This window comes from Lissotriton helveticus, chromosome 7 (assembly GCF_964261635.1).
Source record: "Lissotriton helveticus chromosome 7, aLisHel1.1, whole genome shotgun sequence".
NCBI classification, from domain to species: domain Eukaryota; kingdom Metazoa; phylum Chordata; class Amphibia; order Caudata; family Salamandridae; genus Lissotriton; species Lissotriton helveticus.
Genome location: NC_136068.1, coordinates 1,682,755,737 through 1,682,771,546, shown reverse-complemented (window position 1 = coordinate 1,682,771,546; position 15,810 = coordinate 1,682,755,737). Strand labels below are relative to the sequence as shown.

Below are 15,810 nucleotides of genomic sequence, written 5' to 3'. Positions count from 1 at the left end.
ACACGCCAGACCCATTAAAACAGGTCCGACCTTTTATTTTGTGATGCTGCTAACATAGGACCTGAAATAGTTGCAATAGGTCCGTTAGTTCTTTTTAACCAAGAAAACATTTCTTCCATTATCACCTGCCTCTTAGATTCTAAACCAAAGAGAGGCCAGGCAAAATGTTTGGGCCCTGTCCCCTCAAAGGCTTATTACATGCTTAGAGATTTGCGTTTCGTTTTCCTGAAATACCTCTTTCAGGTTTGCTTCTGAACCGTTTATCCTACTTTCTAACCAACTAGTTCCTATTAGTGAGACTGGATGATTCTTTTCAGGCTCTACAGAAATGGTGTGTGGCATACCCCAGTATTCCATATTGGCCCAAATCTTAGTGTGCAATGGATTGGGATCCTCCAACCATCTGCATGCGCATGACAACCAACTTAAAGACCTTCCCAATAAACAACAGCTTCACTTCGCACGCTCTGTTATCCAAATTGTACACAGCCAATCAATCAATTTCTGTTTTTTTCAGTTCACAGGAAATTTTTCTCAAAAGTAAAACCCATACATTCCTACGGGTAAAAATACAAGTAAAAACCAATACATTAAAAATAACTTAACCAGCAAAGAATAAACACATTTACATGTTCCTAATTAAGAAAAGGTGTGGATAAAATTTAAAGAAACAATTATTGAACTACTCACACAAGTGAGGTCCGCCCTAACTGGAATTAGTCCTTTCATCTGTTATATATAGAACAAAACCAGCCTTGGACTCGCAGAGGTGTAGGTGTGCAGCAATGGGGGGAGGAGGGCTAACAAGCGTACACAGGCCTGGACACTGCCTCCACAGTGAAGATTATTTGAGGATACAATGTCAGCCCTGTAGAATTGTGTGAAGTAGTCTAGTGGTTGGGGGGCGGAGTTATGGGAGGAGCAGGAACAGGAGGAGCCGGGGACAGGAACCAGGCAGTTAGTGTAGGGACAGGGTCGTGACAAGTTGTAAGCAATAAAGCTCCTAGATATAAGAACCTGTGTCTGTGGTTCTTTGTAGCAGGATGCTACAACTGGCGACGAGGATGGGATAGGCATGATTAGAGCCTGCAGAACCCAATAGGAGTGCCCTGTCCCCTGCAGCATCAAGTGAAGAATCTGCTGCCTGGTAGTGCTGCCACCTGAGGAAAGAGGTCAGCAGTCGGTGACCCTGCTTCCCCCAGCGACTGTGGGAGCCCAGAGGGAGCCACTGGATCGAGCGCTGAAACGCTAAGGAAAAGGAAGCTGTGCGCGCTGGTAGCGCGAGTCACGCTGGATGCGTGCAATTTGGCACCCCAAAAGAACAGGAGTCGGGAGCCCACTCCGACCCTGTCCAGCACCCCAGATCGAGACCAGGGTCCCCCGACGTCGAGGACGCTGTCCCCGAGAGCCCGGTGACAAGCGCTGCTGAGCGCGCTGGAAACAGAGCCCGGGTGCCGTCGGAGGTCGGAAAACCTCACGCCCGATGCGTGAGGTTTGGCACGCCAGCGGAGAAGAAGAGCGGGAACGTCGAAAGTAAGGCGGGAGCCCACCCCAACCTCACCTGGTAGCTGCGGTGGCCGAAGAAAAGTGAGCCCTGATGTGTGCTGCCCCCGAGGTTGCCGGCCGGTGAGTCCAGAGTGAGCCAGAGTTGAATGAAGCAGGAGAGAAAGCCTCGTGTGACTGCAGTGACGGCGGCCATCTTAAAGTCAGGCGCTCTTCAGGACAGACCCCTTGATCTTCATAGAGCGGCCATCTTGAAGTCAGGCATAAAGAAATAAACAAGCATTGGAAAGAAGAAATAAACAAGCACTGGCGAGCAGAACTAAACAAGCATTGCTAAGAGTAACTAAACAAGCATTGGCAAGAAGGAGTAAACAAGCATTGACGCGAGCAAATAAACAAACATTGGCAAGAAGGAACAAACAAGCATTGGCGAGAAGAGACAAACAAGCATTGGCGAGAGCAAATAAACCAGCATTGGCGAGAAGAGACAAAGAAGCACTGACGAGAGCAAATAAACAAGCAGTGGCGAGAAGAGACAAACAAGCATTGATGAGAGCAAATAAACAAGCATTGGCAAGAAGGAACAAACAAGCTTTGATAAGAGCAAATAAACAAGCATTGACGAATAGTAGGAATAAACAAACATTGGCGAGCAGAAATAAACAAGCAGTGGCAAGAGTAAATAAACAAGCACTGGTAAGGACAAAATGAAGCAAACACAAGAGTCGACACAAAACAAACACGAGCGAGTGCAAGAGGTACAACAAAGGAATAAGCACGAGTGAACGCGAGATACTGACACCGAGCAAGCACGAACACCTGCATGAGGTGCAGTAAGCAAACAAGCGTAGGCAAATACGAGCAATAAGTAAAGGTGATCGTGAACACATACCAAAGAGCGCAAAAAGGGAGAAGAGCTGCAGGACAAAATCATATGAGATTCAGAAGAAGGCAAGACTGCGAAGGACGGTCCCAGAAACAAGCACAACATACACGGAGGTGACTGAAGGACTTGCACTAGGGTAAAGGGAACGCCCGAACGAACAAAGATGTCAAACACACCCAGCATCACCGCGGAAGAGTCAGTAACCACCTGCCACTAGCATGCGATTCGAAAGGGAAGGAGCCCTGTGACCAGCACAGTGCGGCTGGATAGTGGACATTTCGGAACGCAGGAAACCCAAGTTCTAGTGCGCGGAGATACTCCTCCAGGAGTTGATTCTAGCGCTATATAAACCCACAATTAAATTAATTAAATTAAATTAGTCACTGGCGCATACGGTGATGGTTGCAAGGATTAGTAATGCCCCAGCAGATGACCAGACCCAAGGCCTCGACTAAAGAGGATCAACTAAAACAACGAGAAGCCGAGTGAACAATCCGCCCGAATACAATCAATCAGAATCCTCCTCTCATGGCGAGGGAAGAAGTAGCACAAGGACGCAACCCTTGCATCAAAGCACCACCCCCAGGAATGCAGTATGATACTTGGAGTCTGTGTCTCGAACTGAACCAATGGCTGGCGACATTGGGTGACTTCCTGGATGCCAATGGTGAACAAAGAGAGAAAAAATGTCTGATGCTACTCCTCCATCTGGTGGGTCCTGAAGGCCCATGCCCAATCAGAACATTCTCCAAAGAAGACACAGAAGTCTATGAAAGACTCCAAGAGAAGCTATGTGCCCGTCTCTCCGCACAAGCAGAGGTGGATCATGATCGCATCATTTTCAACACAGCTCGGCAGGAACCAGGCGAACCATTGCCAACTTTCATCATTCGGTTGCAAAACCTGGTACAAGGCTGCCATTTCAACACCTTTACGAATGAGGACGCAGTTCGACTCCGGATAATTGAAGGCTACGCAAACCCCGACACAAAGCTCAAGATCTTGCGAGGAAAGTGGTCGTTAGAAGAAATCATCAGGAAGGCTGAAATTGGAATGCACGTCAAGGCAAGAGACAGATCAAAGTACCCGGACCTGAAGGCAAATTGTCAAGATGCCTGGACAGATGAAACTCGGAAAACAGACAAAACAAAAAATAGAGAGAGGGAAGGCAGACCAGTGAAAAGACAACGGGAGAGACACCGTGACAAGGAGTACTCCGAGTCAATCAGTCAAAGGGCAACCTCAAGGAGTTCTTCACCCTCAAGGTGTCATTCAAAGTCTGACCAACGGGAGAGACACAGTGACAAGGAATACTCCGAGTCAATCAGTCAAAGGACAACCTCAAGGAGTTCTTCACCCTCAAGGTGTCATTCAAAGTCTGACCAACGGGAGAGACACAGTGACAAGGAATACTCCGAGTCAATCAGTCAAAGGAGAGGTAGCGTCAAGTGGGACAGATCGCACCCCTGGACAAGATGGCAACCTACACAACAAGAGAGTAAGGAAGACAAACTATAGAAGGAGAGTTCAAAATGGTCAAAACTGGAAGTCGGCGCAGGAACACTCTTCGTCAAGTCGTGAAGATGAGTCTGAGGGAACATCCAGCAGGAGAACACATCACACCCGTATCATGGGTGTCCGAGCACCAAACAAGTGGGAAGAAGGAATAGGTTGCATAAGACGAACTGGTCCTCCCCAACAACGAACAGGAAAAGACCAACGCATCAATGGCACTCAGGACAATGAAGAAACTGAGAAGAAGTCGTTGATATGTGAGAAAGGCGATGATGGAAAACCTCATGACCAAACACAAAGAACGAGCACGTGGTTATTGAACAACTTCTCAAATGAAACAACATCAAAGACAAGTCGACAAAGGCGCCCGGAGAAGCGTCTTAAAGACAACCCTGAGTCAAAGAACAACATGTCACAGACTACTCATTGCAGAAATCCATTACCTGATACCCTCTCTAAGGAACGCTTTAAAAAGGACATGGCCAGAAACTCCTCTGATTCAGAGAGCGCCTCTGTCCGATCCTGGAAGTCGACAGGGGACTTCTCTGAACCAGAAAGCACGCCTGTTCAATCCCATGAGTCGACCAAGTCCTGGTCCCGACAACAGACATGGCGTCAACCACCCGAACGCACCACGGAACTAAAGGACATCCTTCCCGTCAAGAGCAACATGTCACACACTAAGGTCTCTGAATACTCAGTCACTCCACAGGACAACCTGTCATGTCAGTCACAAGCATATCCAGACACAGATCAGACACCGTCACCCCTGAAGGGGTCCGCGAGGCTGACTCAAAGGACCTACAAAAGGAAAACAGAGACAGTGGACCTTAGTCACCGGATGGGAAGGGACCAGCCAGTCACTCCACAAGGAAAGCCGGACGTGTCAGTAGAGAGAGATTATCAGATGAGAGAGAAACATGCCTATGCACAGATAGCTCACGAGTTCGCCAGACAACCCGAGGCCGTGAATGAGTTATCGAACCAAACCAAGACAGTCTCATCAGATAGCACCGTACTGTCTGGTATACATGACCCTGAATTGGAGGGCAGGGTTGCCCTCGGCCGGACAGGACAAAAGGAAGTAAAAGTAGATTCGGGCGCTCGGAAGAGGAGAACATTATCCACTTATGAAAGAGATCGAGCATCTGAACTAACCGTAGTTACACCACCGGAAGGAAACATGAGTACTGCAGACTGTGAGAGTAAACCGTTTACACGCAACGTGGTCAAGAATGCCCTGATCAAGACAACGGAAAGATTGACCGAAGCCAAGCCCACCACTGATTCGACACTACTGAGGCTTGAAGAACAGGCTGTCCACCAACCCGTGTGGTGGATTGAAGAACTGCGAACACTGAGGACATTAAGCTCACTTTGTTAAGAAAGGGGGAGATGTAGAATTGTGTGAGGTAGTCTAGTGGTTGGGGGGCGGAGTTATGGGAGGAGCAGGAACAGGAGGAGCCGGGGACAGGAACCAGGCAGTTAGTGTAGGGACAGGGTCGTGACAAGTTGTAAGTAATACAACTCCTAGATATAAGAACCTGTGTCTGTGGTTCTTTGTAGCAGGATGCTACAAGCCCAGGCAATACACAGTGACAGCAGCCTGTGCAGGCAAATGGGGCCACACCATGCACTGTACCGCTCCAGGGAGCGAGCACAGGCAAACGGCCACGCCGTGCACTGGAGCTGGCACAGACAATAAAAACGCCCCTCTCCCCTAGGACTCAGTACTCTCTTGAGACCATCCGTGGGCATTTATTGCAAGCTATCACTGTTAGCCAGTGCTCTCGGGTGCCCGGTGGAAGCAACCACTGTTCAGAAAGGGTGACGAGAGTGAGAATTCATCGCCGGGGACTCCCGCTGCCTGCTTTAAAGAGCTGTTACCCTCTTTGTTAAAAGTGATTCATTCCTCCTCAGAGCTGCTGACGGCTTCTCTTGTCATGTTCGCTCGGTCTGCCCCTTACATAATCAAGAGCGAAAATTCATTTTAAGGAGAGGCTCGGAATCGATTAAAGACCGTTACACCTACCACAAAAGGAAGAGGAGCTCAGCATGCACGGGTACTTCGTGGCTAAACGTAATAGTCAGTGAATAGAGATGTGCTAACATATGCGTCACTTTTTGTCGTTTTTTTCAATAACTATATTGTAAATACATATATTCCTACACAATTGATCACTTTTAAAGCAAATATCTGCAGACGTTTCCAACATGAGAGGTTTGTCCTACATATAGCGCTAGTTGTATGTTTTGCTATGTCAAAGTCAGTTTCAAAGCGCGATGTTTGAGCTGGCGGTGGCCTCTTGGCGAAGAAGATAATTCCCTCAATGCGAATCAACATAGAACGAGTGGTTGCGACTCAGGAAACCAGTGATTTAACATTGCAAGAGTGCCACGGCCCAAGTGCAAGGAGGGAAAGGAAAGGCGGCCGCCACACGTATGGCTGGGCGCACCAGACCCCAAACTGCTACCCGCAGTGGCTGTTGCGGCGCGCCCCATCGCGTCACTATGACGCGGTGGGTGCACTGCAACTGGGAATGGATCCCGGGTTCCGGGGTGACCCGGAAGTGATTGAATAACTTCCGGTTCACTATGGCACAAAGGCAGGCCGGTTAGATCCGGCCTGGCCAAAGAGGGGTTAAAAGGCAGTGGAGCGCAGGAGTCGGCCTCTATGACTCCGCTTGCCACGGCCTGCCCCTCCAGCCGTAATTTAAGGTCCTTAGGGGGCGACGCCATTCTTGAATGGGGTCGCCCAAACGGAGGGACAAGTAGTCTCTCCTAGAACTCCAGGGGCAGTTACAGCCTGTTGGCTACATGGGTGCAGGGGAGGGGAGAGTCACGCTTTCTCTAGGCTGGTTAGCCACCCTGCATGTGCACAATTGAGGAAAATTGAATTTTGCCCTGTCATGTGTCCCTACGTGTTCCCCATTATATGTTATATGTGCATGATCGATATGCATATTTACCCCCTTGACCGAATAAAGACGCAATTATAGTTGTGTCCAACGTTAGTATGCCAGTTATCCAGTCCTCGTGAAAGCAACGAGTATTAGGCCTATGTTGCCAACGTCTTCACATTGTGCACGTTAATTCATCGAGTTGTCCCCGTTTCTAGGCCTCATAGGGCCCGGACACCAGATTCAAGCTCCAGTCTCCTGAAACACTCCGAGGAGCGATGCAGCCCCTCCCGCATCCCTGACCCTTCACTTATTTCCTGCCAAGCAGCGCGGTGCCCGGCCTGGCCTGCCTGCCTGTCTGCCAAGAATATGTTATGCCTCTAGTTATCAGTTCAGCTCCCCGGCTTCACATTCCTAAGCTAACGAACCGCATAAACATCTTCATCTATAGTCTAGTCTTTCTGTCTCTATGCAAGAGAATTACTGAATTAGTATCCATAGAAGATTCATAGCACACGCAATACATGAAGAATATATGCATGCACCAGCCTTAGTGTCAAGTAGCCTTTGCCCTGATGACTTTTAGATTCTATCAACATGTACTCCAAACACAAGATATCAGATATGCTATAGGTACATGTCGTCCTGACATCCCGGACTTTAGTCTCCTCTTCTAGTGCCAGAAGTCAGAGCCCCCAGCTCTCCCCAGTTACACGTCATGGCCCGTTTGCGCGCACCAGTAGGTTAAAGGTTCCAGCTGCCCAGGTAGCCCCCTCCATGTATCCACCCATTTATGACACTTCTGTGACGTTTACATCACATGTCTCCGTGCACGCCTTCTTTGCACGCCCATATGTTCTTATCTTACGTTTGTCACTTGTTACGCCTACTGTATGCAATGCAATTCTACTGTTTTACTATATATACTGTATAATGTTAATGAAAAGCTAGCTGTCCCTTTTTGCGCGCGACTGTCATTTCCCATCCTGATCCTTTGCAGGCTCGAGCCATCTGATTAAAGGCCATTTTGACTCAGATACCACGGATTCTGCCTCTTATTTATTGAGCTATCTGTTTCAGTTAATGTATAGAAAAATAGTACCGGTAATTAATTATTTATTTACCACACAATGACGCCAGTAAACGGCACAGAGATGCAAGGGACCCCTTTAATGGAGTTAATACGGCGTATGGGGGTAACCGAGGGGGGCGGAAGTACCCTCACGGTAACCAGGCCCTCTGCACATGCACACTTCGACAGAATGGCGTGGTTAATCGGGCGTACGGGGGTAACCGGGGGGGGTAATACCATCACAGTAAACGGCCCTTCTGCGCATGCGCACTTCGACAGAAGGGCGGGGTTACTAGGGCGTACAGGGGTAACCTGGGGGAGAAGTACCCTCAGGGTAAACGGGCCCTCTGCGTATGCGCACTCCGACAGGAGGGCGTGGTTTAGTGATAAGGATCCGACACCAGTTTGTGACCTTGCCGTAGGACCAGATAGGATAGCCAGAAAAGAAATATTGTGTAATATGATTGATATGCTAGTTTCAGATAGGAAATACCTTGTACTAGAAATATGTTAAGGTTAGCCAACTGATAACTGTAAATATCAATTGTAACGTTTTCTGCGTAATTGTGTAAATATTGTTTATTTCAATTTTGATTTATTTGTATATTTTAATAAATACGTCCGGGGGTCGTAAGATCCCCCGCCTTCCAAAGAAATCCCTCTCATGTCCTGGTTAATAATGTTTGCTAACATAAGGGTGGGGGGTCCTCCGGCAGTCCCAGGCCATAAGAGCCAGTCGCGCAATACCCATTGGGCTCAAGGGGCTTCACCCTGTCCCCCGTCATGTGTGTCAGCCCGGGCGAGCATCTAATTGCAGCCGCACCCGATTACTTAACAGGTCTTTAAAAGAACATTAACTTGTAAATGAGACTTTTGTTGTGTGTTCACCCCTTCTTACAGCCACTCTGTCTATAGTTGGAAGAATTAGCCCCCCCCCCCCCGAAATATTTTTCAGCCTCCCCCCGAAATTTTCTCTAGTTGCCCGCCTGGAAAGAGCCCCCTGTCTTTGTGTAGGAGAAGGCGATAGTTGGATCTGTGGACCCCTCTCACTCCTGCTGAACTAAACATAGCTATGCTTCCTGTCGATTTTTCAGCATTTGTTTAATTTATATAGACTTGCAGCCAATCAGCTTACGGCCGAGTCTGCGTGCGCAAAATTAAAAGAGAGACCCATGGACCTCTCGGTCCTTGTAGCTGCCAGTGCTGCTTCCCGGGAGTTCAGATGTGTCAAGGTTAAGGTGAAAATATCCCCAGAGACTGGAATTACCCTCCCAAAGTACAAGAGCTTTTAGTGAACTTCATCTGTTCTTCTGCAGTATACCAGTCATTTTTCCAGCAGTTGAGGTTGTTTATCAATGTGCTTGGGGTGTGTGTTGGCTTGCGGGCCCACTGTGTTAAAAAGCCTTCTGTCGTCACTTCATGTGCTGTAGTATGGGCTGCTGCTTTGAGGGCTCTCCTCACTCCTCCCTTCTGATAGCTGGTTCCTGCCTGCACTCAGCACGGCCGACTGCATTCCTGAAATAGCAGCAACTGTGATGGCTGGTGCACCTGAGTACCCTTCTTGTGCCTGTCTTGTTTTAGGTCTCGGCCTGAATTAACAAATTATGCCAAAGGCAGTGTAATGATTGGTCCGAAGGCATGTCAATCCCTCCTTATTGCCACGCTGTCTCCTTTTAGCCACTCCCGCTGGGATTTTATCTGTTACTGGCAGCGCAACACTCTCTCCTTCATTAGTCATTGTAGGCACTTTTTTTCCATTAAGGAGAAAGCCTTTCCGCAATGGCGACAGCTTGTTCACAATGGTAACAGCTTGTTTCGCTGGTGTTTGAAGTTGCGGAGGGCAGACAAGGAGAGGTGATCCTGGGGCGGGCGGTGAGAGCTAATGACGAACACATGGGCTGCCCGGAGGTGCACGCCTCGTCTCATTAAAGGGGGCTGCTTTGCGACAAAATAGGATGCTGTCTGCTCATTGCACAAGTGGGGTAAGCCGTTGAATGATGTTGTTTACCTGTGAAATGTTGCACATGGGTGCAGGCTTGAATAGAAAGGGATGAAAACATTGCAAAATGAAAGGGTAGGCTGGGGACCCTTTCCCGGTGATGCACCCGGTAACGGGCACCGTGCCTGGAACAGTATGTTCTGGGCAGGGCATATGCTGGAACGCTTCTGCTTCTGCTTCTAAGCACTACCTGAGGTTCAAATCCTCCTGAACCAGCTGTAGCTTGAGGGGCACTACCTGGGTAGAGGAGACCCCAAAAGAGGCCACTGTACTGGACTCCCTGTCCGTGGAAAGAGAAGGGGGGGCCAATCGGCCCCCACGCAGGCATGGCGGGGCCCGGCCCCTCCCACACCCCGATCCTTTCGTGGTCGCCTGCCCCCCGCCCTCGACCCGGAAGTAGTTGTGCACTTCCGGGCGAGGGGGCGGGGCCGCGGTGGCGAAAGGGTTAAGAGCCTGGGGAGCGCGGGAAGCGGCCTCTTTGTGCCCGCGCTCCCAGGCTCGCTCCTCGCCCCACCGTGGGGCTGTGTTATTTTCTCCATTTTTCTTTCAGGCGGCGTGCTGATTTCACGTGGAGCGGTGGAGGATCGGTGGATCCCGGTTGCGATGGAGGAATGGCCTGAGGCTGTGGGCGAGTCTCATATTTCGTGTCTCCGGTCCAAGATGAAGGAGCAGCGTCGTCATTGGGGTGCCGCACTTGAAGATAAAGGAGCATTTTGGCCATGTCAAAGTTAAGTGCTTAATGTGTGCTGTCGGCAAAATGTTATTCCGTGGCCCGGTGTGTTCGTGTGTGGCTTTCAAACATGTGTTGGGCGCGCTGTTGGTTGGTGACTAGCTTGATTTGGATGGCGATGCTCGTGATGACCGAGCCAGCATTTTTGTGTTCACTGCTCCGATTGCCCCGCACCATGTGATTCTGAGCGATAACTTGCTTAATCTTCCTGTCGGCGCCTAGAGACCCGTACGGGTGATTGCTTGCAATGATTTCCCGTGTTGCATATTTGTGTTCCTGGTTTGAAGCCTTCGGGCCGGTAATCTCTTAAACATTTCCCCCACTGTATCAATATTTTATGGTGTAAGAGGAGTCAAGTGGCTTTCCTGCCCCCTTTTTTCGTACAAGCAACGTGTCTGACAGAATGAGGGCTTGAAAGGCGCTAGGTTAAGGCCGCAGTTCTCCTTCCGCTTTCTACTCGGACCTCGGCCAATATGTATCCGCTTATAACCTCTTGTGAAAGTAATTGCGCCGGAACAGTCCTCTTATAGATCACCTGGGAGACTTGAAATGAAAGATAAAGACGTAATGTAACTGGTGATTGCCACGTCTTAATGGGAAATAATTCTGACGGTAAAATAATTAACACACAATTTTAACAATACCATGCATCAGGAACGGCGCTGTGGCTTAGTTGGTAATAAAGCCCGAACAGTCCTCTGGTAGGTCACCTGGGGGATGTGAAATAAAAGGGAAAGATGTAATGTAACTGGTGCTATGTAAGGCGCTCTGATTCAGGATTCATGTTCACGCTATACGAACCGGGGATGCGGGTTTGAGCCTCGGTATCGACGCTAAACATCCTGTGAGTCATTGCAAAATCACTTTATCTCCTAAAATGAAGGTGTCTTTATGTAATGTAAGGCGCTCTGATTCAGGATGCATGTTCGCGCTATATAAAGCATTAGCTGCCAGGGTTTCAGATTGCTATGTGTGACGTTTTAAACATTGTTCTTTCCACCGCCAGCCATGAGTCAGGCCGTTCTCACAGCAGCCCCCACCGCAGGCGGGGCTGGGCACGCAGAGCAGCCCTCGAAAATGTTGTAATGGGCGCTGCACACGGAAAAGAAAACATGGCTGCACATGGGAACACATTACTCTGGGGGCTCACTGGCGTGTGGGGGAGGGGGCCAGAGGGGGGTGGCTACCCCTCTGTAACGTTCCCCTTTTGGGTTTAGACTCGTGTATCTGTTTTGCATCTTATATAACTCCATGTACTCAAGTCCTTGGGTAATGTAACTGGTTCTATGGTGAAGCGCTCTGACACCTTTGAATGAAGAACAGCGCTATATAAAAAACGCATAAATAAATATTAGTCACTCGGGAAACGGTCCCTGGGGTTAATGATGCCAGTCCGGAATTTTTGTGGCTCATAACACTGCACTTATAATTGTTTAAAACCAAATTGTCTCTGCAAGGGCCCGGTGCGCCGCACAAACATCATTCCCATGCGCAGGCAGAACTGTCAGGCAGAGGCGAACTAACATGCAGTTTCTTTACAGCACTTGGTTCATGCTTTCAATGGTGCAACAGGTGCAGTGACACAGGGGCCCAAAGTTCTGGAACCCCGCCAAACACCTAATATTGCTTTATTTTACTACTGAACAGGCAGTTACGAGTACTGGTAGCTTGCAGAAAACAGGGCATGAGTTGAATGGTGCTGTAGGTGCAGTGGCGCCAAGTCAAAAGTTGTCAGAATTCCTCTAAACAGTTAATGTTGCTATTACATAGGTAGTGGGGTTCCTATACGTTCGTATAAGTTAAAAAACAGTTTCTGTACTAAATACGAAAGTTAAATTAATCCAACAAGTGTGTTCATCCTGCTCTCTTGAGACGCGAGCGTAGCTACCCCTTTTGCAGACAACAGCGCATGAGTTGAAGGGTTCAGTGGCGCCAAATCAAATGTTCTCAGAATTCCTCTAAACAGTTCATTTTGCTATTATATAGGTAGTGGTGGATAGCCAACGAAAGCTGAAAAAAAATGATAGGCTCAACTCCTTTCTGTATAAAGAGCCACAGTGGGATAATATTTGATGCTAGAAGTGACGTGATCAGTCCAGTTCAATTTCGAATGCCCAAAGTGGATGTATTAATGTTTACACGTTTAAATCAAGTACTGTTTGGCTCCAATTTGGTGGAGAAGTGTGGCTCAAATGGTTAGAGTGGCAGACCCTGATGCAGAGGTCTAGCCCGGGACCAGGAGTCAATTCCCCGTCTTGGCGGGTTTTGGGCTCAATTTACCAGCAACTGCCAGCCTCTGATGTTCACGAATTTTCATTTAAGTAGAATAGTGGGGCAGGAAAAGTACTATCCCACATCCTATCACACCTGTTTACAAGCAAGTAGGTCCAGTAAATTGTTGACCAGGGTGACCACCTGCTACTGGGGATAGCAATAAGGCAGTGGGACTTTTAAGTAGAATAGTGTGGGTAGGTAAAGTACTATCCCACATCCTATCACACCTGTTTACAAGCAAGTTGGTTCAGTAAATAGTTGGCCAGGGTGACCACCTGCTACTGGGGATAGCAAGAAGGCAGTGGGGCGTTTAGCTCACAAGTTAATCAAAAGGATGGTTCAGGGCCACAAATAATTGCCTGCTGAAATTGGAAGATCTTTATCTCTTTCTTTAAATCAAGAATGTCCAATGTAGGCCCAGGAGGGCGGTATCCATGACAGATTTGCAGGATAATCAACACGCTTTAAAATGTGTTATATTGAGATGCACTGTATCTAAATGCATTTAATATGTTAATTCTAATCTCAGAGATGCTGCCCATTGTATACCTACATTTCGGCAAGAACACTTTAGACGATCATTTTTCAGATTGGTTGAGTGCAAGGAGCATGAAAAGCTGCTCACATGGGGTTAAATGCTGTGACATTAGGATGACAATTACTGTGCCCTTGTTTTTCCTTTCTGACTCAGCGACAAGACAGTCGTGGTTGCTATTTATTTGGTAAATAGACAATGTAACCATAAATTGCTGGGCGGGCACTGTAATCTGATCCCTGTTTAACACCCTCCTTGCACTGACCCCGCCACCCCACAATATTTCTCTCTGGGTGCGGGGATTTTTTGTTGTTTCAGAATGTCCTCACTGTTCATAAAATAATAGATCCTGGCTGGTTCAACAGGAGTGATCTTAGTAAACAATATTGTGGGTCCGCTTCACCTGGGTATCCGCCCCCAGACCAAGCTAATGCTACTTACAACGGTAACATGGCAGAGTGGTCTACGTAATCGACAATACTAGTTCGGGGTGACCGGTGGGCTTGCTGATTCAAGTTACACTTGCGTGCGTACTTGCCTAGGTGGTAGGCCTCGATTCAATGACAGGACAAAGCTATGAAATGTGTAGCACAAGGTACCAGGCACAGTGCGATTTAAGCCTGGTTACAGTGGTAAAAAACGTTTGACGCCCCCGGACCAAGGTAATGCTACTTACCAACGGTAACATGGTAAAGTGGCTACGTAAGGGATATATCTATCGGGAATATTGACAATACTAGTTCTGGGTCACTTGTGTGCACTTGCGTGTCTACTTAACAGCATTTGGCACTAAATTCTTCCCCCCCTGTTTTATTGCCTAAGTAAGTCAGCCGTACCAAATGTCAGCCAGGAAATTGCCATTCCATAGTATGCCTGTTAGTTTCAGGTAATTTCTCAGAGGACATATAGCACGCAAAGGACTCACTATAGTAGAGTGGATCTAAAGAGGAAGGTCGTGACCATGCCTAAATCCCATCTCTGATACTGCTGGTGCTCTTATATGGGCAGGAGGGTCGGACAGATTTGCATATGACCAGGGCTGAACTGGGGGGGGCAGAATGGGTTAATGAATGGTAGCACATTAAACCCTGATCTGTTGAAACTAATGTTGCATCATGATTTACGAGAGGTGGCGGTATACTATGAATTGATTGGAAAATCATGTGTGGCAGCTGGAGGGCCACCTGTTACATGCAACTTGTTAAGGGAATGAGGCTCAGTTTGGTATCATAACAATAATATATATAGGTTATGGTTGCCCCTTAGTTATATGACGCATTACCATTGTCAGCCACGGTCGAAGCCAACAGTCAGGCGCGAGGGGTTTGATACTTAGAATACGTATATCTCATCAAGTTGTGGTTGGGTGGGTGCTAATCCTATGCTTAAAGACTTGGATGCGGCATTGGCAAACAGACTGTTCCTTTTAAACTGATATCCTAATCATCCTTAAGGAGTCATGAGGGTGCTATGGTATTCACTGGGGACTCCATGCTTTGTGTCACTGCACTGCACACTGGGTAGTGTTCGTTAATGAAGGCCATTTTACAGGGCACTCTTCGTAACACTAATCCAGTCACGCTACAGGGGACACAAACTGAGGCTATGCTTAACACTTAGTCGGAAGTGTTTATGAGTATGCATCTGACGCTAATCGTATCTCAAACTTAGCAAGTGATGGTAATGTAAGACTAGCACGTGTACAGCAGTTATCGCCAGAAACACTAATGGTTTGTGTTTATCTTTTCCATTTATGTATGGCCGGGTCCATGGTGGATATCTGGAGTGCTCCACATCACAACAGCTGCTACAGGTGGACAGCCCAAGGGATGCTTACGTCAGGTAGAGGATGACAAGCAACAACGCAAGTGTGATGGGCGAGCGATCAAAAGACGCAGGAGGTGCGAGCACAGAGTTGATTGTTTATGGTGTGTAAACCCTTGATTGGGCTGGCCGCAGTAATGGAGCGGGATGTTGCCTCACACAAATTGGCGGTAATTTTTACTGAAACAGGAAATTGTATTTCTACAGTAACGGCGCCTGTGCTCGCAGGGCCACCAGTGTCAGCATGGCATATGCATAAGGTTACCAATTGGTAAAGTACCAGGATACCCCCGGTCACAGCAACTACAGAGACACCAAAGATGGGGTCTGTCCGTCCAGAGCGGGAAGGTGAAGTACCCGATAGGCACGCCCAACACCCTCAGTTAATATCTGACAGCGGGTAACAACAATTGGGGTTTTTTAAATTGGGCAAAGGGGGTTCTGGTGGAAGGGATAATTGCACTAGCTAGCTAGTTAGCAAAATATAAAACACAGACTGCACCATAGGGGGGCTCAGTTGTTTCCCAGACTGCAGGAAATGGGGGGGGGGTTGACTTGGGGAGTGCGCAGAG

At 48.2% G+C, this 15,810-nt stretch overlaps 1 protein-coding gene across 2 annotated transcripts in view; it reads left to right on the top strand.

Moving 5' to 3' along the window:
• LOC144767617 (putative methyltransferase DDB_G0268948) overlaps positions 1 to 15,810 on the top strand; it is a 365,886-nt gene that overhangs the window by 72,331 nt on the left and 277,745 nt on the right. Inside the window, exon 1 of one of the 2 annotated variants that reach the window (XM_078651023.1) lies at positions 14,971 to 15,315. The exons of the other annotated variant lie outside the window; for it this stretch is intronic. The gene's annotated coding sequence lies outside the window, so the exon portion shown is untranslated. Of the gene's footprint in view, positions 1 to 14,970; positions 15,316 to 15,810 lie in introns of those variants that run through there. 2 annotated transcript variants of the gene reach the window in all.